Genomic DNA, 20,070 nt, shown 5'->3' with positions numbered 1-20,070 from the left:
ACCCCGGGGACTTATCTATTCTAATGCTTTTTAGTAGCTCCAACCTTGCTTCTTTCTTGCTCCAACACATTTGCCTGTTCTAAGCTAACCTCCCCTTCATCTAAGACCCTCTGACTGGTGAACACTGCAGCAAAATATTCATTTATATCTCCCCTACCTCCTTCACCTCCAGACACATTTTCCCCCCTTATCCCTCAGTAGTCCTACCCTCACCTTAGTCATCCTTTTGTTCCTCACATATGGGTAGAATGCCTTAGGGTTTTCCTTAACCCTACTTGCCAAGGCCTACTCATGTCCCTTTTTAGCTCTCCTAAGTCCCCTCTTAAGCTCCTTCCTGACTACCTTATAACTCTCACAAGCCCTATCTGATTTTTGCTTCCTAAACCTTAAATATACTTCCTTCTTCCTCTTGACTAAACCTTCCACCTTTCTTGTTAACCATGGTTCCTTCGCCCTACCATCATTTCCTTGTCTCAATAGGACAAACTTAGAACCCCATGTAAGTGATCCTTAAACAACCTCCATATTTCTGCAGTGCACTTACCAGAGAACATCTGTTCCCAGTTTACGCTCCCAAGTTCTTGCCTAATACCTTCATAATTTGCCCTCCCCCAATTAAATACTTTCCCATAATGTCTGGTCCTAGCTTTGTCCATGGCTATGCTAAAGGTCAGGGAGTTGTGGTCACTATCCCCGAAATGCTCACCCACTGAGAGGTCTTTCACCTGACCAAGTTCATTGCCTAATACCAGATCCAGCATGGCCTCTCCTCTAGTTGGCCTGTCTACATACTGTGTCAGGAATCCTTCCTGTACACATCTAACAAATTTTGCCCCATCTAAACCTTTTGCACTAAGGAGGTGCCAATCAATATTAGGGAAGTTGAAGTCACCCATGACAACAACCCTGTTATTTTTGCACCTTTCCAAAATCTTCCTACTTATCTGATCCTCAGTGTCCCGGTGGCTATTTGGGGGCCTATAGAATACTGCCAATAGAGAGATCGCTCCTTTCCTGTTTCTGACTTCCACCCACACTGACTCAATACACGATCCTTCTATGATGTCCTCCCTTCCTACAGCTGTGATATTATCCCTGATTAGCAATGCCACCCCCACCCCTTCTAAACGCTTCCCTATCCCTTTTGAAACATCTAAACCCTGGAACCTCAAGCAGCCACTCCTGCCCTTGTGACAGCCAAGTCCCTGTAATAGCCACAACATCATAATTCCATGTACTGATCCATGATCTAAGTTCATCACCCTTATTCTTAACACTTCTCACATTAAGGTAAGCATAACCCATCTAACTGATTGCATTTATGCCCCGTCCCCTGCCTATCCTACCTCACCTTCTCAGTACACATTGCACCTACTTCTACACCAACTGATCCATCTTCTAATCTAACACTCCGGTTCCCATCCCCCTGCCAACCTAGTTTAAACCCTCCCCAACAGCTCTAGCAAACCTGTCCACAAGGTCATTGACCCCTCTCCAGTTCAGGTGTAACCCATCCCTTTTGTGCAGGTCATACCTACCCCAGAAGAGATCCCAATGATCCACAAATCTGAACCCCTGCCCCCTGCATCAACTCTTTAGCCACTCATTAGTCTGCAGTATCTTCCTATTCTTTCCCTCCCTGGCGTGTGGCACAGGCAGCAATCCAGAGATTACTACCCTTGAGATCCTGCTTTTCAGCTTCCTTCCTAACTCCCAATACTCGCTCTTCAGGACCTCATCCCTTGTTTTACTTATGTCGTTGGTGCCAATGTGCACCACAACTTCTGGCTCCTTCCCCTCCCCCTTAAGAATGCTGTGCACTCGATGTCAGATGTCCCTGACCCTGGCACCTGGGAAGCAACATACCATCCGGGAGTCTTGTTCTTGTCCACAGAATCTCCTGTCTGTCCCCCTAACCAACGAATCCCCTGTCACTATCATACTCCTCTTACCGCCCCCCCCCCAACTTTCCCCTCTGCGCCAGAGACCCAGCTGCTGTGGCTCTCCACTGATGACTCGTTGCCCCCAACAGCATCCAAAACAATATACTTGTTATCAAGGGAAATAGTCACCGGGGTATCCTGTACCAACTTCCTATTCCTTTTCCTTCCCCTAATGGTCACCCAACTACCTACATCCTGGACCGTAGATGTAACTGCCTCCTGGTAACTCCTATCTATCATCTCCTTGGTTTCCCGAATGATTCGGAGTTCATCCAGTTGCAGCTCCAGCTCCCTAACGCGGTCTGTGAGGAGCTGCAGCTGGATGCACTTCCTGCAGTGACATCAGAAAAGGGAAAATGCTGTGAGCTATTACTAAGGAAGTTATGAAAGGGAAATCACGTTTGTCAAAATTATTAGAGGTTGTAATCAGCAGGATAAAGCTGAACTACTTGAAGTGGTGTATATAAGCTTTCAGAAGGTCTTTGATAAGCTTCCACACAAATAACTATTCACCAACATTAGAGAGCACAGTTTTGGAGGTAAAATGCTGGTGTGATTTTGGATTGTTTAAACAGAAAGTAGGAATAAATGAGTCATTTTTGGGCTGGAGAGCTGTAATCAGTGGGGTGCTGCAGGGATGGGTGTTGAGGCCCCAATCTAACTTGTATGAGGATGTGTAGGTTTGTTGATGATACCAGGCTAGGTGACAGTGTGGGCTGTGAGAAGGATGCAGAGGGTACAGGGGGAAATAGAAAAGATAAGCGAATGGGTGAGAATATAGCTGGTGTGTTGTGAGAAATCCACATGGCTGTCACGAGACAGTAGCGACAATGAACCCCGCTGACCGGAGGACAGCGTTGCTCCTCTGATCGGGAAGTGATACTACTGTCAATCAAGGTGCGGCTCCACCTATCCCTCAGGTGTGAGAGTACCTTTTGTCTCTGAACCTGCCTGACCATTGGCTGTGGCAGGAATCTTTGTCTTTGACTCCCACACCACTGGCTCATTTAAATCACAACGGTGAGACTCCACCCAGCCTCCTAGCACCATAAAAAGGGCTGCATCCACTAGCCCTTCCTCTTTTGACGACCCCAGGAGTAGTGAGACAACACTGCAGAGATCATTGGTAAGAGTGCATCACCACATGGTCAGGGAGCGTTTCACTCAGACTCAGGGAGCATTAAGGGCCAACGCTAGTGTGGGATGGGCATTGAAGTGTTATATCCTGAAGTTGTACATTGTTACTGTGTGCTTGTGTGTATTTGTGTGTGTGTGTGTGTGTGTGTGTGAGTGAGTGTTTGTTACCCCAGTTGCGCTTCCCCTCTCGTGTTCGTGGTATCCTGTGCATGAGTGAGCATGTGTCTGTTCCCATCCATTCTGTCCCACGTTTGCCTTTGTGATTAAACTAGTTTTGGTCTACAAAGCTTGCGTTCAGAGTCCTTGATCCTTAAGACAGTAAAACGGATTTCACACAACAAGGTGCAATATAATGTGAAAAAGACTGAGGTCATTTGTTTTGGTAGTAAAACAGTAAGGCAAGGTCATTTTTAAATGGTGAGAGAGTGAAAGTAGTTGGTGTTCAGAGGGACTTGGGCATCCTTTACTGGAATCACTGAAAGTTAATGCAGAGGCACAGCAAGAAATTGGGAAGGCAAATGATACGTTGGCCTTTATTGCTAGAGGATTTGACTATAAGAGTATAGATGGCCTGCTCCAACTAAATAGGGCCCTGATGAGATTGCTTCTGGCATATTGTGCGCAGATCTGGTCTCCTGTCCTTAGGAAAGATGTGCTTGAGATAGAATGAATGGAGTAAAGATTCACCAGACAGATTCTTAGAATGGCTGGTCTGTTGTCTGAGAAGAAATTAAGTAGACTAGGTATATACTCTCTAGAATTTTGAATAAAGTTATCTCATTGAAATATGCAAAATTCTTAAGGGCATGATGGGTTAGATGCAGAGTTGATGTTAGCTCTTACAACTGTGTCTAGAAGCAGAGTCACAGTTGCAAAATAAGGGGTCAACCTTTCATAACACAGATGATGAGAAATTTCTTCATCCAGATTGTTGTGAATCTTGGTAATTCTCTTCCCAAGATGGCAGTGGAAGCTAGGTATATTCAAGGTAGATTTCTAGATATTAAGCGAATTAAGGGAAGTGGGAGAAATGCTGAAAGGTTGGCCTGGAGGTAAAAGATCAGCCATGATCTGAACAAATGATGGAGCAGGCTTGGGGAGGCTGAAAGGCCTACTCCTAATTCAATTTCTTATGTTCTCATTTCACACATTTCCAACCATCTATCCTCCCCCTCTACACCTTCGGGATCTCCATATTGAGTGGAAACAACATGGGTTCAGCAGACCCTGTAGTTTCAAATCATATCCTGTTTTCTTTATTTTCTAGGTAAACCTTTCTTGCCTAGAATCCTCCCCTCAACCATGTTCTCATCCAACCAACACCAACTCCCACCCTACTGTTCCTCCTTACTTCCTGCAAACCTCCCCACAGTATCCTTGACTTTCCACACAAAACATCACCCCAGCTACATCTCCCTTCATGTCCTCTCCCTCCACACCTTCAGGATCTCCACAGCCTGCGATAGCTGGAGTCTAGCAGCAGACGGCCAACTTCTGCCATTTCACAACAGTGTGTTGAGAAATCTGGCTGTTGAGCCTGCACCAGGTTCTCCTGATACAGGTTCAGCAACTCCAATCATTTCAATAGAGAGGAATAGTTGCATGGGAGGAAGGATTTTGAAAAACTGAGTTAACATTATTTAATTACTTAAGTGCTTCCAGTGTTTTATTTTTAGTTTTTTCAGTTGTCTGTAATTTTTTTAAATGTTTTAATATGCAAATAATTTCTACTAACTTTTGAATGTATTTGAATTTTTGTGAATGTCAGAGATATCATTTGAAAGCTTTGACAGTTAAGCCTGGAGAAGACTTAATCAGCTCTAAGAGCATTTATGTCGGTTTGGGCTTGTTCAGGCTTAAACGTGCAACATTATTTATGCAGGATTTCCCTGTTTACATTGAAACCAGTTTTATTAAGGAAGTTGTCTCTAAGATCTACAGCAGGTAGATGTAAGCTTAGTAGGTGGGTTAGTGGTAAGTGTGTGTGACTCTCTACTGCCAGAAAATTTTGTGTCCATGTTTTTAATGGCCCAGATTATGTTGGCAGCTAGCACCAAGAAATGTTGACTAGTCTCAATGCATGTGCTGATATATTCCGGATGCCTGGACCTGTGAAAGGCAGTTCAGAAGTGTAGAACAATGGTCAGAAGCATGTGTCACCTGACTTCTTACTCCATTCTTGGACTCACTATTGAGTTAAGGAGCCTTTGATCATGTCCTGAACTGAGGTACTGGATACATGTCACATCTGGCCCCTCAGCTTTATACAAGCCATTGCTGACGTATATAGTGGAGCCCAATTCATTTGAATGGGGTTTCCAACCATAATTACAATCATTTTTAGCTAAGATTCTTGTTTACTTCCCTGCATATTTGAAGTTTTTAATTAACTAAGCAGCTGAACAATATTACATTTATTTAAAAACAAATTAAATATTTTTAAATATGTTTTAACTTTATTAATTATTTAAATCGATATCAACTATTTTAAATGTTTCTAAGAGATATTCTACTCAGAGGTTAGCAACTTTGCAGATGACATGAAGGTTGGAGGGGTTATGGTTGTGTGGAAGGTTGTCGTAGGTTACAACAGGATGCAGACAATGGAGTACAATCCAGAAAAGTGTGAAGTGATACACTTTGGAAGGATGAACATGAAGGCAGAGTACAAGGTTAATGGCAGGATTCTGAGCAGTGTGCAGGAACAGATTGATCTTGGGGTCCAAGTCCATAGATCCCTCAAAGTTGCCGCACAAATTGATAGGGTAGTTAAGAATGTGAATGGAGGGCTGGCCTTCATTAGTCGGGGGAATTAGTCACAAGGTAACGTTGCAGCTCCATAAAACTCTGGTTAGACCACATTTAGAGTATTGTGTTCAGTTCTGGTCACCTCATTATAGGAAGGATGTGGAAGCTTCAGAGAGAGTGCAGAGGAGTTTTACCAGGGTGCTGCCTGGATTAGAAAACATGTCTTATGAGGAAAGGTTGAGCGAGCTCGGGCTTTTCTCTTTAGAGCGACGGAGGATGAGAGGCGACTTGATAAAGGTGTATAAAATTATGAGGGGCATAGACAGAGCGGACAGCCAACACCTTTTCCCCAGGGCAGTAATAGCCAATACCAGAGGATATCTGTTTAAGGTCAGAAAAGGAATATTCAGGGGAGATGTCAGAGGTAGGTTCTTTACACAGAGAGTGGTGGGTGCCTGGAACACACTGCTGGGGGTTGCTACAGAGGCTGATACAATAGGGACATGTAAAAGGCTCTTAGATAGGCACATGGAAGTAAGAGAAATGGAGGGTTATGAGCTGTGCAGGAGGGAAGGGTAAGATTGATCATGGAGGAGGTGTACATGTAGTTTGGAACAACATCGTGGTCCAAAGTGCCCGTACTGTGCTGTACTGTTCTATGTTCTATGTTCTAAGAGCTGATGTGAAATTAATGGAACAGGACTTTCACAACACAGGCTGTTGAAGGCCATCAGATTGATGCTGGGGCAGGACTTCAGATCACAGCATCTGGAGATGTGCAGCCACAGGCCTTCATGTTGGACTGAATCCAGGCAGTGGGTTATAGAACAGTACAGCACAGAATGGGCCCTTCGGCCCATGATGTTGCGTCAATCTACATAAACCTACTCCATGATCAATCTCACCCTTCCCTCCTGCACAGCCCATAACCCTCCATTTTTCTGACATCTACGTACCTATCAAAGAGTCTCTTAAATGTCCCTATTGTATCAGCCTCTACCACCACCTCCGGCAGTGCATTCCAGGCACCCACCACTCTCTATGTAAAAAATCTACCTCCCACATCTCCCCTAAACTTTCCTCCTCTGACCTTAAACTGACGTCCTCTGGTATTGGTCATTGTCACTCTGGGAAAAAGGTGCTGGCTGTCCATTCAACCTATGCCTCTCATAATCTTGTTCAACTCGATCAAGTCACCTCTCATCCTCTATCACTCCGAAGAGAAAAGCCCCATCTCACTCAACCTTTCCTCATAAGATATGTTCTCTAATCCAGGCAGCATCCTGGTAAATCTCCTCTGCACACTCTCTAAAGCTTTCACATTCTTCGTATAATGAGATGACCAGAGCTGAACACAATACTCCAAGTGTGGTCTAACCAGAGTTTTATAGAGCTGCAACATTACCTCGAGGCTCTTGAACTCAATACCCCAACTAACGAAGGCCAGCACACCATACACCTTCTTAACCACCCTATCAACTTGTGTGGCAACTTTGAGGGATCTATGAACTTGGACCCCAAGATCCCTCTGTTCCTCCACACTGCTAAGAGCCCTGCCATTAACCTTGCATTCTGCCTTCAAATTCAATCTTCCAAAGTGTATCACCATGGTTTTCTGGGTTCAAGTCCATCTGCCACTTCTCAGCCCAGCTCTGCATCCTGTCAATATCCTGTTGTAACCTACAGCAACCTTCTACACTATCCACAACACCTCCAACCTTCGTGCCATTTGCAAGCTTACTAACCTACCGCTCCACTTCCTCATCCAAGTCATTTATAAAAAAAACCACAAAGAGCAGGGTCCCAGAACAGATCCCTGCGGAACACCACCAGTCTCCGACCTCCAGGCAGAATACGCTTCATCTACTACCATCCTCTGCCTTCTGTGGGTGAGCCAATTCCGAATCCACACAGCCAAGTTTCCATAGATCCATGTCTCATGACTTAGGATGAGCCTACCATGGGGAACCTTGTCAAACACCTTACTAAAATCCATGTACACCATATCCACCTCTCTACCTTCATCAACTTGTTTTGTCACCTCCTCGAAAAACTCATTTAGGCTCGTGAGTCATGACCTGCCCCTCACAAAGCCATGCTGACTATCCCCAATGTGGATCGAGTATGATCCTGCTCGCTATTATATTCCACTCTAAGCAAATCCTCCAGCTGCTTTCTTTGTATTTTCTTATACTCTGTTAGAATAGAATTTTAAAAATGCATTTACATTGACTGTGCTGGAGGTTTTTTTTACCTGTTGGGAATATCATATTTTAACATTTTCATCTGCAACCAAACCATGTCAGAAAGCTTTTTACAGTTAGAGTGTCTGCAGACACCTTTCTCTTGTCTGAAGCCTTTATTTGCATGGAACTTTGATTTCTCAGTGTCAAATATCTTTGAACAAGATCAATCAAATAAATACAGCAGGTAAACTCTAAATATTATGTAGTAATGTGATTTGAAAATTATGGACTATCTACAGCAGGTGAAATTCACAGAGTGTCAAAAATACAATGTGCCTTAATAATCACAAAAGTAGTAGATATTCCAGTCCTTATTCAGCTCAAGCCCAAATAATGTAATTTTTTATGAAAACTATGTTGATAAGATAATGTACAATATATTAATAATGACTCAGCTACCTTCTAAATAAACTCACCAGAGATACACAAACCAAGAAGACCCCAGGCTACTCCCTTGCCCATGTTGAATCAGTTGGTTTCAGCTTGGCTGTCAGTGGGGCATGATAATTAACCTCAGTGCCCCAGTTTTGAAAAGAAAATTCCAGCCAAGGCCCTCCACTGTGTGGATGTGAGAACTGGGTGAGTGCATGATCAATCTCGGCTGTAATGCTATCTATAAGTAAATAGCCTGTCAACACTCAGTCAAGCCTCATGCATGAATATCCACCACTATTGAGCTGAGATGTTCATGGGCAATCAGTGCCTGTGGATTCAGCCCTTTGTAAGGAGTCAGCATCAAGTAAAAAGGAAGGGAAGGAAAGAATAGGGAAACTTATGTCTGCAAATATATTAGACTAGTAGGAAACTTTAAATACCAAAAATTCACAAATAATGAGTAAAATGTTGGTGGAAATTATCATGCATTGGCAGCACCACCCCTCCCCCCTGCACACACACGCACACACACGCACACACAAACAAGATTTTCAGTTATTCTTAAAGATTATTTAAGATTAAGTTATTTTTACTTAATTATTACACATTTAGCTAATTTAATTTTTCCTTTGTCTTTTTGCACCTCGTTATGTTATCATCTCATGTCTGTGTTTTCCTCTTACCCAAATACAGCATCAATTAAATAACCCTGCAAACATTGTTTAATAGTGTAGAGGAAATGTTTTGTTGCAAGGTTTTCAATTATTTCCAGAGTATGTGGTCACTGAAATGCTGACAAATTACTTAATTTCCACTGCAGGAGTTTTTAGTTTCACTTACTGAAATAAATTTCTTTTTTTAATTGGTGATCAGTAATGGCATCCCATCATGGAACTGAAGCAGTCCTTTCTAACTGTTAACTGAAGCAAGAATATTCATGTTGTATTTTATAGTGCCTTAAAAGGTGAAGGAAAATAAAAGTACAATATAAAAGATATAAACAAAATCCTGCAAAAATAAACATACTGAAAACCTCTGATGAATAACTTTTAAATAGCTTTTATGAATGGAATTAATAACAGCTAAGAAAAAAAATGAAAAAATCCCAAAAAAAATAAAGGTGCAATAAAAATGTCAAATTTAATCAAAGAACAATCAGGTGTGACTGTCACATTGTGCATCTTCTGACTATGCTGAATTTGGACCATCTTTATATAATTTATATTACTAATGCTTCTATTAACCTAAATGGGATTGGGAAAAAAAAGGTTAGAATTTAGTGGATTAGATTCAATGTTTCGTGGCAGTGGCAGTTCCTAAAAAGCCCAACAAACCAAATGAAAACAAATATGAAAGTATAAATTACAATGCATACAAACACACAAATTAGGAGCAGAACTAGGCCCTTCAAGACTGAGCTGCCAGTTAATAAAGTTGCATCTGGTCTGATTGTTATCATGATTCTGCATTCCCATCTACCCACCGTAATATTTAGCCTCCTTGGTTATCAAGAATCTATGAACCACTGCCTTAAAAAAATCAAAGAATCTGCTTCCACTGCTCTCTGAGGAACAGAGTTCCAAACAGTCATGAGCATTTGAGAGAAAAAATTTGCCTCATCCATGTCTTAAATGGGCAACTCCTTACTTTTAAACAGAACCTCTAGTTCTAAATTCTCCCACAAGGGGTACCATCTTCTCCACATGATCTGTCAGGACACAGGCATGTGTCTGTAGATTAATCCATCATTTCTTCATGAGTCCCTCCAAACAGCACTGGTGAATGGCCTTACACTTCAGGGAAGCTGGAATGCTAGCTATCTTTTCTCTCTGGTCTGACTGCAATCTATTCATGCCAGATGATTGACTACATTGCCTCGAAAAAAAATTCTACTAGGTGCCAAATTCTGGGCTGGAAAATGACTATCAGATGCCGTGACACAGTGTCTTCTATTCCTTTTTGGACAGATGTATTGGTCAAGATTAACCCACCTGCAGGTTTTAATGTAGAAGACATTGTGGAATGGGGAGGAGAGGAATTTGAGAAGGATGATTTGATATGTGCATGTAACCATTAGCTCTATGGCAATTGCATCTGTGATAATCAGCATCCTTCCCCAATGTGCCAAAATGTGTGATCTCTGAAGGAACTTTCTTCTTGCCTGTTTCTTCTGGGGCACTTCTTAGCCACTTTCTCCTGCAAGAGAGTGGGAAGGATGTGTGAATGTGCTGCCATGTGTGTCTGTGTGACATCCTTGTCATGGATGACTAGTTGGAAGTGTGTGTAGGGTATAAGATGTGAATGTGTGAGTCTCATAATAACGTTAAGTGTGTGAGTTGGGGGATATTAATTTCAGGTAGGAGGACTGATCGTTAAAGATGGTCAGTAGTTGAGAGATGAAGGTGTGGTGCATAAAGCATTGTGTGAGCTTTTTGTGCATTTGTTGGTAAGAAGTGTTTTGCTGCTGTTTACACTGACCTTGAAAACATATTTCAGCACTGAGGCCAAGTCCTCTGGCATCAATACATGCATTGCTCTTCACTATTTCTTCATGGGTGTCCTGGACAACTTCCTGATCACCAATCTGGCAGAACATCTTCTTCACACAACACACACAAAAAATGCTGGAGGAACTCAGCAGGTCAGGCAGCATCTATGGAGAGAATAAACAATCGACGTTTCGGGTCGAGACCCTTCATCAGGACATCTTTTTGGATGCCTAGGATATTGAAGCTGCTTCTGTGAAAAGGCCGATGGTGCATAGGTTTGTGCTACCATTCTTGCTCTCCAAGCTGCACATTTCCTCGCAGAAGTAGCGGAAGCTGTAATCATCTTTCTTTTGAAAGAGGAGATGACATGAATCAGCACAGATTAGTTTCAGCTGGTACTTTGGAACGCTGAAGGTACCCATGCTTGTTGTGCATAAATTGGGCTGATATATTTGCATGAGCTATGCACACAAAAACTATGCAGATAGTAGAGAAATAAATTGCCATTGTATTTTCCGCTGCCTTTTGTTCCAAATATGTTCTTGATGTGGAGTTAGATTTATGCTAAATTAATTGCAGGCAAAACTGGAACTGAATGTAGAATCTTCTGGATTATATGGACTATTAATCTATTGACATCCATCATTCCACCAGTAAAAGATCTGGGACAATTCCATTCACTATAAAATTTCCATTCAGACTAGATACATAATAATATGGCAATCCAGAAGATTTTTGAGGGAGTGTGGGAAGAGGATAGGAGAACCAATTTCACTTCTGCGTCTGTAAGTCATAAATAAGTAGCGACCTTTGTATTTCATTAATCTTCTAATTGTTAAATAGGTAATAATGTCAATTACAGATGTACTTCTACCAACATTCTTTATTCATCTATTTTCCCTGTCCCTAGTAAAGGAACGATCTAAAAAATAATCACAATTCCTTTGGCTGCAAACTTTTCACTAAACAAGAACTTCAAAACTGTTTGCCTTTCACCATTATAGTGCTCTTGAAAATAAGAACACAGCATTTAACTATTTCTCACCACTTTGTGCAGTTGTTTCAAGGCAGGTCCCAATCTCCTGGTTTCTTTTATTTAACTTTAAGATTTTCTGTTCCAGTACTTTCCCAATTAAATGGGTGTTAACAAATTGCACTAAAAGGTATGTGCAAGGATATCCACTGAATGAAAAAATATATTTAAAAAAAAAGGACTTAGATTGTTCTTTTGAGAACAAGAGTATCATTTTCTATGGAGCAAAATGTTGAGAATGCTGACAGGATGTTAGAATCTTTAAGCAAACAGTAGCATACATATATTGAAGAGCATGCTAATGCTGAAGCCTTATGTTAAAGTATTTCTACCTTGTTTTAAATATTGAAGGCATAATTGGATTTTACTGCAACTGTTTTCCATCCAAAGCTCTAGCTTGGTGACTGAATTTCATTTCGATTTGGTGCTGTGAAGTAGTCCCCAATGGTTAAATTATACACATCCTAAATCCATGAATATACAACATGAATGAATAAGGTGCTGTATATTCCTAAAACCAGCAGAATCTACACACAAATCCAGTCTAGTTTTCTGGGACCTTTCTTTACATTTGGATGCTTAGCTATAAACTTGTCATACTACCCCTTGAACCTTGTTTAAAACATTTTCCCCAAGGATAGGAGTAAAGACACTCACCTAGAACCCAGAGAAAGATCTCTTCAACTTCTGAAGCTGTTCCTTTGAAATGGTGTCATACAGAAGATAAGATTGATGTTTGGGTTTCCACGGCAATACAATCTGTCTCAGAGTAATTTTACAAAAAAGTACCATTGTTTGTAAAAACAACATCAGTAACAATGGAGAGTGAAATCAGCAGAGCACAAAATTGTTGTCCTATCTAAATCCACCCTGTTCCTGCCAGGTGAGTGAGATTAAAATCTGTCCTTAAAATGTTTCATTATCCTTAAAAGTAATATTGAGGCTATTAAGGCTTTTACTGAAACAATAAAAAATAAGCAATCTTACCTTTTCACTAAAATTAAGAATAATTGTCTTTAAACTATTTATTTCTAACCTCAAACCTGAATATCTGACATTCATAGTAAAAGATATTTCTATACTTTAGAAGAACACATTTGGGAAATGAAATTACTGCGAATCAGATGTCAGAACATCAAAGCTCATGCACTTGTCATGTGGGAAAACATTATTTGCCTTAGGGGCTTTTTCTTCGATCACAGTTTGGTGGCATGCTGTTAGCCAACCTGCAGCAAGATTGTTGGGTTGCAATTCAATGATCAAACTTTTTTCTTCACTCTTTCCAAATCGTTAAATATTTCTAGAGAAAACAACAATGATTTTGCTGCCAGACTGGGACCAACATTCCAGTTACAAAGTCGTGTAAAGAATACCACATTATGAAACATATCTTCAGGCATTTCATGTTGGATTATTAATATTTCATCAATTCCCTAAATTATAACCCTCAGAAAGTCTTTCTCATCACTTTCTGGAGTTTTTGTGTTCTTGCTTCTTTCTTTGCTCCCTTTGTTTGCTTCTCTATCTTTCTAACATACACCATACACTTTTTAGGGCTGCAGTTTCTATAGGATGTGAAGATTGTTAGATGCAAAATAGGCAGAGGACATCACTGTCACCCTTACTGGGTTCTCCCCATATCTTGTACTTCTGACTTTCATTCATATATCTGCATTATTGACAATACTTCTTCATTTTGAACTATCCATCTAACCCTTGTGTCCTGATCCTCACTCCACTACCACTCATCTCAACTATTCTTTCTCCCCACACCCACTCATTGCATCTAAGGGTAGGTTGTGAGAGGTATAGATCCCCTAAACTCAAGTAGTCCACACTACCACCCCTTTGCACCTCTTTACATTCCTGTTGCAGGACAACTAACTTGTCTAAGCCTACTTATGTTTACAATGAGCAAGGATTGAAATATTGACAGCTGCATAAGAATCTGAGCTCAGGATTTAATAAATGACTACAGTCCAGAATTTCTTATTCTCTGATAATCTGCTTTTATTTGAGTGGAGAGATAATAATAGTTCAGTGTAATGGCTGACACTGCAACATCTGACATCTTTCTTCAAGTTATGAGCCTAACGTTGCATGTTGAAGACTGACTTTGTGGTCAACCCGCAAACAAACTGGTGCTGTGCATCTTCTGGTGACTGAGCAGTCCACCCTTTCCTGACTGCAGTTTTCATCTTAGTGGTCAACCCGATGACATCCTCTGGTGGTTGGCCAGGTCACTTCTCCTTGGCTTAAGGGCTTTTCTTTAAGACCAAACTCGGCCAACCATTTTCAACTGTCTCCACAGTTGGTTATACACTCTGGTTGTATGACCTTGTAGCTGCAGTCCCTGCTGCCCCCTTAACCACAGACAAGACAAGACAAGATATCTTTATTAGTCACATGTACACGAAACACACAGTGAAATGCATCTTTTGCATAGAGTGTTCTGGAGGCAGCCAGCAAGTGTCGCCACGCTTCCGGCGCCAACATAGCATGCCAACAACTTCCTAACCCGTATGTCTTTGGAATGTGGGAGGAAACCGCAGCACCCGGAGGAAACCCATGCAGTCATGGGGAGAATGTACAAACTCCTTACAGACAGTGGCTGAAATTGAACCCGGGTCTCTGGCACTGTAATCGTGTTATGCTAAATCCTTCTTGTCAAGTGTCAGATCACTGGCCTTGAGCATGCATAAATCCTGTAATTTTGTTTAGCATTACACTTGTCTTAGTAAAATATTAATAGATCACAGATCTACTATTAACACTTCATGCCATGAAGTACATCAGGTTAATTCTGCACACAGCCACCCTTATCCTATCAATTATTTTAAGTCCATGAATTAGTTGATTTAATGCACCGGCCCATTGTCCTCAAAGAAATGTCATTCTGTTTAAATATTTTGATGGGAAAAAGTCTGAGCTTACAAATTGAGATGTAGTGGACTGGTGATTGTTACTTAGGTGAAAACTGATAAATCTTATTGACAACTTGGCCACGGCTTCAGCTCCTTCACCCTTCAGTTTAGTCAGTGTTTCAGATTTCATTACAAAGCCCGTTGGTCCCTCAGAGATAGCTGTGATGGTAAGTCTGGTCTTTTTATGTGTGAAAGCCACAAAACTACCTTTGCAGTACAGCCCATTGACCTCTTTTATGTAGGTTTAGTTAAATGCATACTTCCTTCAGGTTCAGCTGCACAGACAATCCATTTCCCTCAGGCTTTCTATTCTTCACTTTGTGTATATTTTAAACAATTAAAATATAATGAGGAAATATACTCTGTGTGACTCCTATAAGCATATGTATATTAGAGGGACTGATAACGTGTATTTTCTCATTCTATTTTTTTAATGCACAAGTTAAGTTTTGAAACAATGAAATGCTCTGAGGAAAATGAAAATAAAAAAATGAAAGGTGGTTAGATCACTATAATGGTCAGTTTTACCCAGATATTACCAACTGGAATTTCACATTTGACTTTTTCCACTGTCAAAAAGCAAGCAAAATAATTAGGCCACTGCCAGCTGGTGCATGGTACTCCCTCCTCTCTACCCCGCTAATATAAAGGAAGAAAATTCCAGATTCCTGATGCAATTCCAGAGCATGTTTTTAATGAGTCCCAAGTGGCTCTTGCAGACAAAATAATCTTTTTTTCTACTTGTTTTCTGGTGCTCCAAATGGGAACTTGTCGCAAGCTGGTAAATCAAACAAGACAGAAAACCACATGGTGGTCACAGGTTACTACTTTGAACATGGTTTCCCTGCACTCAGCATTAATATAAAAAAAACAATAAAACCAATGGTAATCCCATCAAACATATGTTGCTTAAATAGTACAAGCAAAGGTAAGCCAATAGGCTAGTTGTACAAGACTTCTAACATGGATTCAACATTCAGACTGTTTTGCCTCAACAATAAGAGATGTGATACAACATCAGCATGAAATTACCTTTGACAAATTAAAGCTAGCCATGTGCAATCAACCTCAGGGAGTAATTTCACAACATTTAGACTTCACATCTGCCACAATATAAATTCAACAAGTGCAAAATGAGTGCTAAAAGCTCCCAAGTAATTCTTAGGTTTCAGTACATTTCTACAGTCCCAATTTGCTCATCTGTTGACCAACTAGTCTTTCTTCCCTGGCCTTCTTGATGAGACCCTGGCTTTTCTGCATCTGTATATACACTGATGGATTCAATATAGCTTAAATGTATCAGAAAAGGTGAGTATATGGCATATTCATTTTTAATACCGCATTCCTTCATGTAAATGCATTTCCTCATCACCATTCCAACTCACTACAAACATTAGGCTTTTTGGTAACTTTCCTTCACCAAAGGTACTCCATCCATCAGGTGGGCCCCTGTACTCTTCCTTGCAACCCAAGAGATGATGAAACACACAGAAGAAGCAAAAGACCAGAGGGGGACCTAAAAACTAATTTGTCTTTTTTATCTCCCTCTGGGTCTTTATGCATGTGGCTACAGGCATCAGTGATATTCATTGATGACAATTTCTCAGAGATTACAGGTCTGAAGAAATGACTACAGGATTAAAATATTATGGCAGCAGTCCAGGACTCTTGCACACAGCTAAATGAACATCTTTCTGTAGTTGAACTCCAACTCCATACTGATGGTGTGGAAATCCTTGCTGTTGGTGACTTGAGGGTAATGAGACTGCTAAAAGCCCGCAGAGGTTGAAGATGTCGGCAGGGTTAAAGAACAATGCACACACATTTTCGGACTAACGACATTGCTTGTTGATGAGATTGTCAGTCTTGGTGGATGAGCTGCTGCATTTCTGTGCACCGGGAGATTCTGGATATGTCTCTGACAGAGTCCTGGAAGGAGATCCTGAGGCAAAGAAATTGAGGATGGTGGCCACCAGGCTCTGTCAGCCACTGTATCACATGGCCACCAAATGCAGCAGGCAACAGGACCTTCTGAGAGCCTGCTGTTGCCTAGCACCAGACAACGTGGTGTCCTGAGCAGCAAGCAATCTGCTCGAGAAACTCAGTGGGTCAAGCAGCATCTGTGGGTAGAAAGGAATTGTTGAGGTTTCAGGTCGAAACTGTGCATCTGCAGTCTCTTGTGTTTCAGTAATGTTCCAATAAGGAAACAGATCCTCAATCACTTATCCTAGTTCAATTCACTTCTTCTCTCCCACCACAACCCCTCCACACTCTCCTCAGCTCTATCTGTTGGGTATTCTCCTCTGCTACATATTCTGCAATCTCCCCACCCTAACCATCTCTGCAGGCACATTTTCTCTGCATTGGAGATTGATCCTGTTTGCCATCCCCCTTCTTACTAGGCAGGGCCACTTCCACCCCCCCCCCCCCCCCACCTCCCATGCCCCAGACTGGCCGCCATTTGCCTGTGAACAGCTGGTTGATACTGGTCTTCTCAGTCCTCATTTGTGTGTCAATCTAAAAGCAGCATAAGCAGCACTCATCTGATGTGATAAACCAAGACCTATTCCATGCTGTGTAATGAAATTCAATCTAAAGCCCAATCACGTGCTTCTAGATATTGGAATGCAGTCCTCCATGGCAAACTTGAATGATGTCTAAAAACATGCAACACACGCACGCAAAGCCACTCTCCTTTCTTGTCTATGAATGCATGGATGGCAACCACTATGGTGGAAGATTGCAGAGGCAAAGTCATGTTTCTCAGGTGACCTAATGTTCATGACACATTGCATATCCTGCATGAAGGAAGTCACTTCACCTGCAGCTTTGATCAAAGCTGGTGTGGGTTCCCCATGTAGTACAGATTCAGATCATGTTTTCAATTTATGGTCACCTCTAAATTATACAAAGTAACCTCTTGGCAAAATTGAACAAATCCTTTCCCATTAGCAGGTTAGTGAGCAGCTGTGAGTGCTGAGTATTTACCGGCATCTTTTGCTGAGGTTGCTTCAGCTCTCTTAGTATTGAATTACTATTGTCTTTTCACTTTGATTTCACTGGTGAGTTTCCAAGCCGGAAAGAGAATGGCTGTATATAGTAGCAGTGCATTTACCAACAAGAGTGTGGAAGATTGGGCAAATGGCCTGTCAATCAAATTTAGTAATCATACTTAAGGGAAAGTGACTGAGATTAATTTTGCATTGTGGACAAGCACTCTCACTATATTTTCTGGAGAATGAATCTTCTTTCATTGGGAGAAGTTGCTGAAATTTCTGTGATAGTTTCTGTTTCCCTGTTCTTCAGGTCTTATCTGTAAATTGTTTCCTATGTAATGGGTTGTTTGCTGTGAGGCTAGACATAAGTCACACCCCACCACCAACTTACTGGCTGATACAGAATTGTAAATGGACACTGAAAGTGTAAGCAGTGTGCCAATATTGCTGTCACTGAGCAATTACCATATAAAATGTACGAGCCATCTGCCCGAGACAGCACATGAGTAGGTTAGATCACTATAGGAAAATACAGAAGATTTTTGTTATCATGTTGGAGGTGGGCTTTTGAACTGCTGTCAATTTCACTGGATTTTAGTTCTCTCTATGCATTTAAACCCACACACTATTCCAAATTAAAATTCAGCCCCATCTCTCTGCATGTTACAAAAAAAAGATTTTTATTCCTATGCTTAACTGTAACTCCACTTTCCTGGCCAGAAAGTAAGGTAGAAATGAAAGCATTATTTTAATGAAACAATCTTGCGCTGCTCAACGTAGTTGTTGCACTTGAGTTATCCTCATTATGTGAGTCTTGTCTATGCCCTCAGACCAATCAATATAAAAAGGCAGCCAATCAGCAAGGAAATCAAACAAAAGCACAATGCAGCCAGGTGAATGATAAAGCTTCTTTTACAGTATCACATCAATATTCCTTAATATAAATCCAAGCCAATATCATTTATGTTTCCAACAACAACTATCTTTCTGAGATAAGCCCCTGTTGTAGTAATAGCTTAAGCAAAGCTAAAGGGAATCTTGTGCTGTGAACCAAGTCACAAAGAACTATGTAGGTACCGCCAAAACTAGATATCAGATAGTACTCTTTATTGCCAACAATCAGGCCTATTTTTGGACAAAGGCCACAGTGGTAAAAACATTCTAATTGCAGTATCATGCGATCTTCTCGCTGCTCAAAATACTAAAGAGTCATTTCCAATCACCATATGGGAATTCCATTATCCCCAATATATGCCTCCCCCACTACTCACACCGCATCCTAAGTGGACATGTATCACCATTCCCACATCATTCCTGAAATCCCTGTTTAACACCTAAGTACTATTACTAAAGACTGCAGCATTTCAAAAGAAACCCCGCTGCCACCTTTAGAACAGTAAATACTGCTTTGTCAGGACCAACAAAAATATGATATAGTTTATCACACTTTTTTTTAACAAGAATCATATCTACATCAGATGTATCCTGATACAGTGTGCAAAGAGGACCTGTTAATAAGAAGGTGATTGATTACATATGAAGATTAAATGAAGTAGGAACAGACAGCTAATATTGGAATTTTAGGGAAGGAATATTTCACCTACCATTCTCTTCTGATTGTGTTAATAAACTAATCGTACAAAAAAAGTCAATTACCTAAAGTTGTGTAGCCAATAACAGCTCTGGCTGAAAGCACATCCAGCATACTTAGTGCATCAGCTAAAATTTTGTTCAAGGCTTATTCACAGCTTTTAATCAGATGCTTACAAAGATGTTGCTATGCAAGGTCATTTTGGAACCAATTCTTCCTTTGTGTAGTCATAGATCACAGGAAAAGGTTAAAATTATATTGACAATTAATCAAAGATCGTAAATATTCTGCCACGGAAAGTAATGAAAATTGAAGCCGATCTGACAAATACAATCTCCTGTCAAGTTTTAACATCTCCATCTTACACCACAGAACTCCTACATTTACAAATACAGTGGCTGCAAAACATTCTTATGTTTTGTTTGCATGCTCAGAAGGATCATAATAGAAATAATTATTGTCTTTGTGCTATATTTATGAAGCCATAGTGTCAGTGGAACCATGTTGTAAAAAGTCCTGTTTTTCAACAATATATTCTGATACAAGATAATGCAAATTGGTTAATTTTATGAACCACAGGACATGCCA

Source organism: Pristis pectinata, chromosome 4, assembly GCF_009764475.1.
Source record: "Pristis pectinata isolate sPriPec2 chromosome 4, sPriPec2.1.pri, whole genome shotgun sequence".
NCBI classification, from domain to species: Eukaryota; Metazoa; Chordata; class Chondrichthyes; order Rhinopristiformes; family Pristidae; genus Pristis; species Pristis pectinata.
The sequence above is the reverse complement of the archived record's forward strand: the minus strand, read 5'-3'. Positions refer to the sequence as shown.